Raw genomic sequence first — 10,614 nt, 5'->3', positions numbered from 1 at the left:
AGATTCCCACAAGTTCCTCCTTGGATTTGATTAGTTTACTAGAGCAGCTCCCAGAACTCGGAGAAACATTTTACTTACTATATTACCAATTTATTCAAAAGGATATGACTCAGAAACAGCTAGATGGAAGAGATGCATAGGACCAGGTTTGTGGAAAGGGTACAGAGCTCCTGGGACCTCCCCAAGCAGACCACTGTCCCCACACCTTCAGGTGCTTACCAAACACGGAATCCTGTCTTTTTCAGATAGAGAATAATGATTAACAATTGGGAGTGCTTCTTACATTATTTGGTAAGATAACATTTATTAAGTAATAAGTTAAACAATGTTTTTTTTTCAACTGGTAATTAAGAACATTAATAGATTCAAGTGACCTTGATGATGAAACACTTCTTGGATGGTAAATAAAAATTCCACTCAAATGTTATTTTCAATTACATTATTAATATAAGTGCTCTGAAATTTTATTAATATTAATAATAACTAGAATTCTATGGCCAGAATCCAGAAATACCTGCTTTGGTTAGGTACTCAAAGTCTTTGATAAAATATGAAACATAGCATATTACTATGCCTGTCTTTTTTCTATTAAGCGTATGGGAGAAGAGGAGCATATAAGATAATTACTTCATTCAGTTTCTTACAAAAATGTTGGAAAGTAAAAATATATTTGCTTGAGTCTGTATAAAGAAACACTAGATACACAAAACAACTAAAAGTAATTATTTCTGGAGTTGGGCTTCGTTATTTGAATTTACACTGAAGATGCACTTCCAAAAACATAAAAATACCTTAATATTGTAATTTAAAATAAACATGTATTTTTGTCTTCCATCCATGGTTCCTGATTCACAGTTCCCAAAACCCTCAGAATTTCCTAAGTGAGAAAATCAGTGGAAGCATCTCACATTATAATATCTAGTCTCTTGTCTCAGTTCCTGACATTGCTTCCAGAGCCATAAAGGTGAAATGAATGTCCTGTTATCCATGACAAGCCCCTTTCAACCACAACTGAGTTAATGTTAAGGAGGTGACTTTTGGAAAGCCCATGAGGATAGGGGCTAGTTGCTGGGGCATCAACCAGAATTAGAGGGTTGAAACTTTCAGTCCCATCCCCTGATTTCTGGGGTGGGGGGACTGGAGATAGAGGTGGAGTCAATCACCAATGACCAATCATTTAATCAATCATGCCTATGTAGTGAAGCCTCCATAAAACACCAGAAGGATGGGGTTTGGAGAGCTTCCATGCTGGTGAACCAGAATGCTTCCCTGAGTCACTGCCGGGTCCCAAGTTACACCAGGACGGAAGTTCCTTGTTCAGGACCTCATTTTGCATATCTCCCCATCTGAGTTTTTATTTGTATCCTTTGATATCCTTTGTAATAAACTGGTAATCTGCTGTGTAAACCAGTTTCCTGAATTCTGGTGAGCCATTCTAGCAAATTAATAGGCCCGTAGAAGGGGCTTGTGGAAACCCCGGATTTATAACCAGTCGGGTCAAAGCACAAATAACAACCTGAGGCTGGGATTGGTACCTGACTGGCTGTCTGGTGGTACTGAGCCCTTAGTCCATGGGACCTGATGCTATCTCTGGGTAAAGAGTGTCAGAACCGAATGAATTACTTGATGCTATAGGAAACCTCTCCCCCCCCCCCCCCGACACACACACACTGGAATTGGGTGTCAGAAGCATTAAACACATATGCACAAGATTTTTCATAGCAGCATTGTTTGTAATTGCAAGATATTGGAAACAAACAAATATAAACATAAGAACTTTGTTGAATCCATTCTGGCACTAGGAAGCTATGAAAAAGAATAAGAAATAATTTTATAAATGGATGAAGCAATTTCTTACATATTATGAAATAAAAAAAAGAAAGTGCAAACTATCATTTGTATAAGAAATAGGGGAAAAAGGAATATGCACATATTTTTTTCTTTTCTTTTTTTAATTTTTTATCTTAAGTAAACTCCATGCCACACACGGGGCTTGAGCTCACAACCCGGAGATCAAGAGTCACATGCTCTACAGCCTGAGCCAGCCAGGGGCCCCATATTTGTTTACTTTTTCAAAAATACAAATAGGAGGGGCAGTCCCCACAGCCCAGCTGCGAGCTGAGGAGGCGGCGCCGCGAGGTGGTAAGGCGGCCCCCTCCCCGCTGCCAGAAAGCAGTCTGCCAGCACCCCAGCCCAGACTGCGCCCCCCCATCCTGCTCACCCAGGACGGTGACCCCTGCCGCCCCCCCACCATCGCCGGACAGAGACACACACATCTCAGATCCCTGCCCTCCATCCCTGGGACCCCTTCCATCGGGCAGAGAGCCCACACACCCGTGTCCCCCGCTCCTGGCGGAGGCGCCCAGGAGATCCCCCCGGGGGCGCGCCTGGGGCCTGACGGCTTGGGGTCAGCTCCCTTCGCGTCGATCTTGGGGGCACACTGAAGATCTGTCCACCCCCTTAAAGTCCGGTTTCCTGCCCCTTCTCTCCACTGCTGAAATCACCCCCAGGCGCAGTGATTGTGGACCACCTTGGAAAAATCAGGAATTCTCCAAAGTTAGTGCAACATTTAAATCAATTTATGTCTCACCAAGGTCACACCTGCCATTCATCGGTGAACCACTGAACTGAGTGAGGGTGAAGGAGCGGAAGCTTATTCCTTGATTTTCACACAGCTCGTGGGGCTCTTTGCTTTTCCAAAACATTTGAAGCAGCATAATTAAAAAGCGAGTAAAACAAACACAATACAAATAGGAAGAAGAAACCAGAAATAAGTGAAATTGATTACCTACAGGGAGTGATTTAAAATGAGAAAGAAGTTATGGAAAGCGGATAACACTATTATCAGTATGCCTTTTGTGTAGTTTTGAGTCTTGATGCTAATGTTTGAGATAATAAAATAAAATAAGGGCTGGAGAGAAAAAACCTAAATTGCAAAATGCAATTAAAATACAGCCCTTACTTTTTCAAATTAATAAAATATCCAATGCTGAAGGGAAAAAAAGAGAACCAACCAAAATAACTTTTTTTTCCAAAATAACTTTTCAACAGATTTTTGACTATATGTCCGCACATAGGCATACATGAACTGTAAAGAAGTATCGAAGTGTAGTTACTACTCTTTCTTTTTCTTTCTTTCTCTTTTTTTCTTCCTACAAGTGGTATGTGTTAGCAAATCTGAAACTACTTTCAGTGTGTTTTAGGATTGAACAAACGAGTATATATACTGAAAAAAAATGAGCTCCATGTTTTTCATTGTGAAAGATAGGATTTACAACATGGAAAGAATAATCTGTATTTTTTAACTGGATTAGAGATACCAGTATAGATTCGTCATAAACATACATACATATATATATATATATATATATATATATATATAAAAACAGACACACGGAGAGAATAATAGGTGTGTATGTGTGTATGCAAACAAATCTTGGTTTTTAAATACACTTCCGCACTAAAAGAAATCAGGACTCCTTGGAGAAATAGTAAATCCAGGAAAGGATTAGAAAAAATACAAAATGAGCCTAAAATATTTTGTTGTGCAAGAATGTAAGGAAACACTGAAAGCACTATGAGGACATGTCGAAAGGACGCAAGAGTCAACTTGAGGTGGTTTTTACTTGACAAATCTAGACCAGTGTAGGCATTAAAGTAAATCATGGTAGTAATAAGTAATAATCCATTGAATAAAATATGAATCATGCATCTATTTTATATATAAATGTATATTTATTCATATAAACAAATGAATAAATAAATGGTTGATTTCAAGGAAGTATTCTTTATCAGGCAAAAGAAGTGTTCTACTTGTTTAAGAGTGTATGACAGGGTACCTGGCTCTCAGTCAGTAGAGCATGTGAACCTTGATCTCAGGATCATGAGTTCAAGCGCCACACTGGGCATGGAGCTTACTTAAAAAAATAAAATATAAGTTGAAATTTTTTTTAAAAGGGGTATATGTCAAAAGACCGTTAAATATAATGTCTCCCTTATACACGTTAACAGTGTATTTAGAAGACTACGTGTTAACAACTTGATCCTGGTATATTTTAATAAATAGAGTCTCTTCTTCTCCTCCCTCTCTCCTTCTCATTCTCAAAATCTGTATTAAAGACTCAGCTTTATACAGCCAGCCCTTTGTTAACTTTTGTGTGGGAAACTGCTCTTAGTTCTCGAGAGACACGCAGGCGCTTCCCGGAGAATAAAATCTTCAACATAAAATGAAGATTTCTACCAAGTGCTGTCTTCTTGACTCTGAGACTCATATCACCATCTGAAATTAATCAGAAATCTTACCATTTGGGGGCGCCTGGGTGGCTCAGTTGGTTAAGCATCTGCCTTCGGCTCAAATCATGATCCCAGGGTCCTGGGATTGAGCCCTACATCGGGCTCCCTGGGCTCCCTGCTCAGCGGGGAGTCTGGTTCTCCCTCTCCTTGCCATTCCCACTGCTTGTGCTGTCCCTCTCTCTCTGTCAAATAAACAAATAAAATCTTTTTTTAAAAAAAAAGAAATTTTACCATTTTTCTATAATGCCCTTCTCTTGGGAGGATGACATGAGAAAATGACAAAGTCTGCATTTTTGTGTACAATATAGTGGTCTTCTCTATATTAGCAACATTGTTCTGATTTTTACTGGAGGACTCCTCCTTAAGGGTCAACTACCAGGTAGGATTGTGCATGGTGAATATATAGATGTGGTAAAAACAATCAAAACACTTTTTCATACTTTTACCTTTCCAGGCATAACTTGTAAAAAAATATTTCCAAGAAATTAATTGCTTTATTGGCCCCTTATCATATTTTCCCTCCTTCATATCTACATTTTATGCCAGCAAAAGACTAAGATCTAAACAAAGAGCATTTCTCTTCATTTTCTATTTAACTTTTTATTATGAAAAATTTCTTTCTTTTTTTTTTAAGATTTTATTTATTTGACAGAGAGAGAGACACAGCGAGAGAGGGACCATAAGCAGGGGGAGTGGGAGAGGGAGAAGCAGGCTTCCTGAGGAGCAGGGAGCCCGATGCGGGGCTCGATCCCAGGACCCTGGGATCATGACCTGAGCCGAAGGCAGACGCTTAACGATTGAGCCACCCAGGCGCCCTATTATGAAAAATTTCAAGCATAAACAAAGGCAGAGAGGACGATACAATAAGTCCCCTGTACCCATCACCTACGTTCAGCAGTTACCAATGTACGGCCACTATACCCTTACTCATCCCACTCCCTGTGGGTTATTTTGATAGGCATTCCAGATATGATAGCTCCACATCCATCAGGTTGTACGCTACGCTATTATAATAAAATTTCCACCAGCAATAGCTGGCTGATATGAAAGGATTTTAACAGCTTCAGTGAATTCTAGACTATTTGATTTCTGCAGTTACATCAGTAGCAAAAATACTCTCAAATACAGTTTATTGCAAAAGATTATCAAAACATGAATTAAATGGCTAAATCTGTATTACTCCAGAAACCAGGTGGTTATCTAGAGGACTTAAATAGTTTTAGGTAAAAGCACATTAGTATGATATTAATATCCCTGAATGACAGCTTATATCACAGATCCATACTGGCCTCCTGTTATTTGTGAATGACTCAGTGTTAATGATAGTGATTTTCAGTTGGTCTTGGAATATTTTTTTTCTATTTAGCTTTTTCTCTCTGCCATATCTTATTATACCTACCTGTTCAGTTTTGATTACTTGTGTTTAATTTTTAACAACATCTCTCTTCTCTAGGTCTCTGTGAGTGGAATGTGACTTATACACACATACACAGAAGTTATAACATCTGAGAGGTAATAGTTCCTCTTTATATATATATATTTTCTTGGGGGGGGGCGGTCTGAATATTAGATTAGAGGTCTGTCCAGGTCTAGGAAGAATTTAAATGATACTCAGTGAGACAGTATGTATACTAAAGGAAGAATCCAATGAAACAAGGAAGATTACACAGATTTCTTGTTGACTTCTCTCATAGGCCTATTGATGTAGCTGAAAGTACCTTTCCTTTCAGACCATGCTTCAAGTGCCAAAGAATCCCCAAGATTTTCCTCATTTGGCTGTTTCCAAAAATCACAACATATGCGTGACCTGAAGGATGGGGATTTCTTATACAACCAAACATCCAAACCAAGCCAGCTTGTTCTGTAGCAACAATGCCCCCAAAATGTCATGAAAAAGGCAAATTGATACAGGACAAAGAACACAAGAAAGAAAAAGGTTAGTTTTTGCCACTCTGAAATGGGCCTTCATACCGAGGTCTCTGGAATCCCTGACGACCTCAACGTGCTTCACGTGTTTCCACAAAAAAAAAAAAAAAAAAGGAGCAACAGAAAAAAGAAAATCAAGGAAAGAGAGACAGGAGGGAGGAACCTGAACAGGCCACAGCCAGGCCACCCCTCAATGTGCCACTTTGGCATCCTGATTATTTCAAATAAATGTTACTTAAGAAACAACCAGCGCAAAAACACTCAGACCCTCCTCTGTTCCCCTGAAAGCAGAAAAGAATCTCCCAAATAAAGAATATCCTCTCTGAGCTAAAGTAAAAAGACATCCTTATCACCAGAGATAGGGACTTTAAAACTGAGAAACCTGTAGAAACAAGCATTTTCACTTTTTTTTACTCATTTACTACTTCAGCCCAAATTTTGCTTAGAATTACTTACCAATTAAAACTCCCAAACACTTGTTTTCCTGTTAGTCTGTCTCACATAAATCTAATTCTTAGTCCAGCTGGGAGACCTTGAGGATAAAGGAAGAATTCTCCCTCCCAACAGACCCAATAGTAAAGATAATCATATAATTTAAATTTTTTATTTTTATTCACATTGAACATCCCAGTTACATTTCTCTCCCTCCCTCCCTCTTTCTCTCTCTTTGTTGTTGTTTTTGGAGATGATATCAGAAGACATCAAAACTATATGGCAAAGAAAAGCTTATGAACAGGGAGGTCACAGATACCAGCAGAAGGATGAAAACTACCTTGTTAATTCCCCATGTTAGCCAAAGGGAAAGTGAATAGGAGAAATTGGCAATCTTCAGGGAAAAAAAGACAGTGAGACAAGTAGTTAACCACGTGCTCAAGTGGTTAGCCAGTATCCAGACACTAGTTAGGGTATGGTTTCTGTCCATAGTAACAAGGATTTTCTGACATAATAGCACTGAAAACAAATTGATGATTGTTAGCCACAATTGACTAATTCTGTCAAAGACTAAACTAATAACAATAAAGCCAATCAAGCATAACTTTTGATTTCTAATCCAAGCAATGCAATTTGTGGAGTCCAATGAATTCATTCCTTAAAATATCTATTATAAATTTCCCACGTGTTACAACCATGAGAACTTTCTCCAAGGTATTGGACGTGGCTGCAAAGAAAAAACTCTGATCTGCAGTTTGTTGACTAATCTGATGACTTACTTGAGTAGGGTATAGGTTTTGTTTAATCATGCAATAACATTCTACTTTTCTTTTTTATTGTGGCTCTTCTTCTTAGCTATGAAGCCCACTAATCTGCAATACAACTATGGAATCACTCTCTAAACACCCACTGAACATTTCCAGCCAGCTCTGCTAAGGATTTCCAGTCTTGGTCCAGATGTCAGCTAGAAACTGTAACATCCTATGTAAAGAGATTTACATTTACATTTAAAATTTGTACCAAATGGAATGAAAGACCAGATTCTCATTTGCTAATATGTAAATAAAGGCACAGATTAATTTTCACTCTTTTGAATAAAAATTCCTCTCTTCTCTCAAAGAACTGCTTCATTTGATATACAAATCTAAATTGTGAAATAGGTACCTCTCTTAAATAACAGAAAGTCAACTGAGTAAATTTTAAGATCTCATTGGCTTTATTAATCAATTCATGAATCAAGCAATATCCTATCTAGCAAGTAGAGGGGAGCTCCAAAGGGCTACAGAAAAGGAAAAGTTTTTAAAGGTAGAGAAGGAGTGGAAGAAAGGGAATTATGAACAAAGAATCCGTTGTTTTAGGCAAGGTCACCCTCCTAAGGGGAATGGAAGGGGCCTATCAGTAAATTTCCTAGTGCTGACCAGGAAATTCCCATGTTGATTGGTTCAAGGTTACATTTCTGGGGGGATTGAAACGTCAATTAGGTTGGGTATTAAGTCTTGGTTTATTGACTTGGGACCTTAACCTAAATGACACCATTTTGGACTTGTGATTTTCTTTTCCATATCTCAAACACTGATTTTCACCACATTAAAATATTTCCACCTGTAGGTAAAACTAGCAACCTCTGCATTACTGATTACTAGACACTCAAAGTGCGGGTCACTGTGTTACAGAGTAAGGTACAGGGTTTGAAATTTTCAGAAAACTTGGCAATCTAACCTCATTATTATAATTCCCAAAGAAATGTGTTTTTTGTTTTTCTGTAAAGACGTGGGCCTTTCAGGTCATCTGTCAGTAGCATTTTAAATACTTTTTTTAAATGCTAAGTCTTTGCATGAAACATGAGTACCCCAAACTATACATGCCAAAACTGAACTTCTCTTGTTTCTTCAAAGGCTTTCTTGGGAGTATAGAAGAGTCTTCAAGACTCTTCAAGAACTTTTTTTATTCTTGAGAAAGTAGGGGGGACAAGGAAGAAAGAGAAACGTTAACTAAAGCGTGGAAATTTTTCCACAGAGTATTAAGATTACTGTATGTTGGCAAACATGCTTGTAACTAGGGGTGCCTGGGTGGCACAGTCGGTTGAGGGTCCATTTCTTGGTTTTGGCTCAGGTCTTGATCTCAGGGTTGTGACATCGGGCCCCTCGTTGGCTCCACACTCAGTGTGGAGTCTGCTTAAAACTCTTTCTGCCTGTTGCTCTGCCCCTCCCCACTGTGCTCTCTCTCTCTCCCTCTCACATAAATAAATAAAATCTTTAAAAAAATGAGTAACTGTATTTAGAATTATCTATTGGGCATATTTCGGCTTAAATTACAAGATGCCTGAGGGATATCTGTTCTGATCATTTGAACTTAACTAGGAAAATATTTTAATGTATTGTCTTTAATGCACTTGAATCAATAGTAATTAGATGTCATTCCCACCCCTACTTTCTGACTTGGTCTTTCAAGAAAATTAATAGTAAAAAGATTCAAATAATGACATAACTAACCCAAAGGAGGAGATCCTGTGAGATCCTGTTCTGGGGGCGGGAACATGAAAAGGCAGTCCTGCAAAGAAGCAGCTAGTTAGTTCGCTAGTTTGCTAGTTAGATGATGCTTTGGGACTAACTGAACCTTGGTGCTTCAACCTCTGAGAACAAACAAATCTACCATAAAGAAGAGCCCACCAACAATCTAGACACAATCCAAGGAGAGTTTTATCATCATGCTTGTTGCTAGAAAAATACATTCAGAGGAGAGATGCACAGACCTTAATCATTTCATACCCTAAGGACTAGAGGTAAAATAAGAGAATAGGAGATGTATGACACCCTTTTATTCCCTCCACTTTCCAGTGTATGCAAAATAAATCTTTTTCTTTCATATTGTCCAGTGTTGAATTAGTCATTCCATAGATGAGGGAGAATTCACAAAGGCTAGCTCTTGATCTCTCAAACAAATCCAGTAGCAATTCTGCAATTATAGCCCTAGATCCTTTGTAGGTCATCTATTCACAGAAGCCAGAAATCTGTGCCAGGCTGATTTTACTTTTACTCACTACCAAATCCAGTCAATTTTATGATCTTACTAGCTCTCAAATCTATCCCCCCCTTTTTTAAAGATTTTATTTATTTATTTGAGAGAGAGAGAATGAGAGATAGAGAGCACGAGAGGGAAGAGGGTCAGAGGGAGAAGCAGACTCCCCGCTGAGCAGGGAACCCGATGCGGGACTCGATCCCGGGACTCCAGGATCATGACCTGAGCCGAAGGCAGTCGCTTAACCAACTGAGCCACCCAGGTGCCCAATCTATCCCCTTTTTACCAAGTCTATGGCTACTATCTTAGTTCAGAGCCTCATCATTTTTGCCACAGACTGCAAGAATAGTCTCCTTATTGTTCACTCTACTTACAGTCTTATCCTTTTGTAGCAATTCTTTCCATTAAGTATGTAGAGGTTCTTTAGTGAAAATCCAGTCCTTATTTTCAGGATAAAGTCCAAATGCATCAATATTTTCATGCTTTATTCCCGGCACTCATCCCTTTTCTGACTCTTGCAGACATTGTTTTAGATACAATTCCTTCTGGAAAAATGTCCCTCATCATCTAAACTTGAATTTGGTGTCTTTTTTAAATTATCCTGTGTCTCTTTAATTATAGCATTTTTTGCCTTATTACGACTGTTTTCTGGGCTGAACTTTTTTATTTTTATTTTTTTTTAAAGATTTTATTTATTTATTTGACAGAGAGAGATCACAAGCAGGGGGAGTGGCAGAGGGACAGGGAGAAGCAGGCTCCCCGCTGAGCAGGGAGCCTGATGTGGGGCTCAATCCCAGGACCCTGGGATCATGACCTGAGGTGAAGGCAGACGCTTAACTGATTGAGCCACCTAGGCACCCCATGGGCTGAAATTTTTTAGAAGGAGGAAATATTTTACTGTTTCACTGTCAAAATCCTCTTAGTAAAAGCAAAACCTGACAATTA

The sequence above is a fragment of the Zalophus californianus genome, chromosome 9, assembly GCF_009762305.2.
Source record: "Zalophus californianus isolate mZalCal1 chromosome 9, mZalCal1.pri.v2, whole genome shotgun sequence".
In the NCBI taxonomy this organism is placed as follows: domain Eukaryota; kingdom Metazoa; phylum Chordata; class Mammalia; order Carnivora; family Otariidae; genus Zalophus; species Zalophus californianus.
Note: the sequence above shows the minus strand (reverse complement) of the source record.